Genomic DNA, 669 nt, shown 5'->3' on the forward strand with positions numbered 1-669 from the left:
CCCTGCAAAACTGCACAGCTGAGCCTGGCAGAGCCACTCTGTATTGCTGCCACCTCTGCTCCTAGGACCAAGCTCACTCGTTTGCCCCAAAGTGATGGAGTGGGCTCTCCCCGTACTGGAATGAAAGGCTGCCAGTAGCTGGCCCACTGTGGTTGATATCACAGCCTCTGCTCTCAAGGAGCTTGAATGCGTCTTCAGAACTGGACAAAGGGCACTGCCCAAGGTTGCCTTCGAAGCCTTCCTGTCACCAGTCCTTAGCAGTGTCCTAGGGAAGAAAGGCCCAGCCACTGACCATCCCCTGTCTTGGGTGAGTTCCAATTCCAACCCGGAGGGAGGAGCGTTTGCTAAGTCTGACCTGGCCACGCTGCTCCTTGTGCACAGAGCACGAAGAGGCCATGAAGTCCTAACTCTGTGTTCATCTCGGCCCCGAGGACGAAGCTGATGGCAAGGAAGCCAAAGCGGACACACAGGAAGCAGTCAGGTCCTTGATGACACGGAGCAGCCAAATCAGACATTTGCGAAGTTCATCCGACTCTGGCCTGGTCAGCTCCGCACACAAAGAAACCCCAGACAATATCTAAACGCAGTTTGAACTCTTGCTTTTCCCCAAAAGCATCCTGATTACGGGTGCTTTGACTTAGACCTCATTTCCATTACCAACTTTGATAG

The sequence above is a fragment of the Pteropus vampyrus genome, unplaced genomic scaffold (genome assembly GCF_000151845.1).
Source record: "Pteropus vampyrus isolate Shadow unplaced genomic scaffold, Pvam_2.0 Scaffold111, whole genome shotgun sequence".
Classification (NCBI taxonomy): domain Eukaryota; kingdom Metazoa; phylum Chordata; class Mammalia; order Chiroptera; family Pteropodidae; genus Pteropus; species Pteropus vampyrus.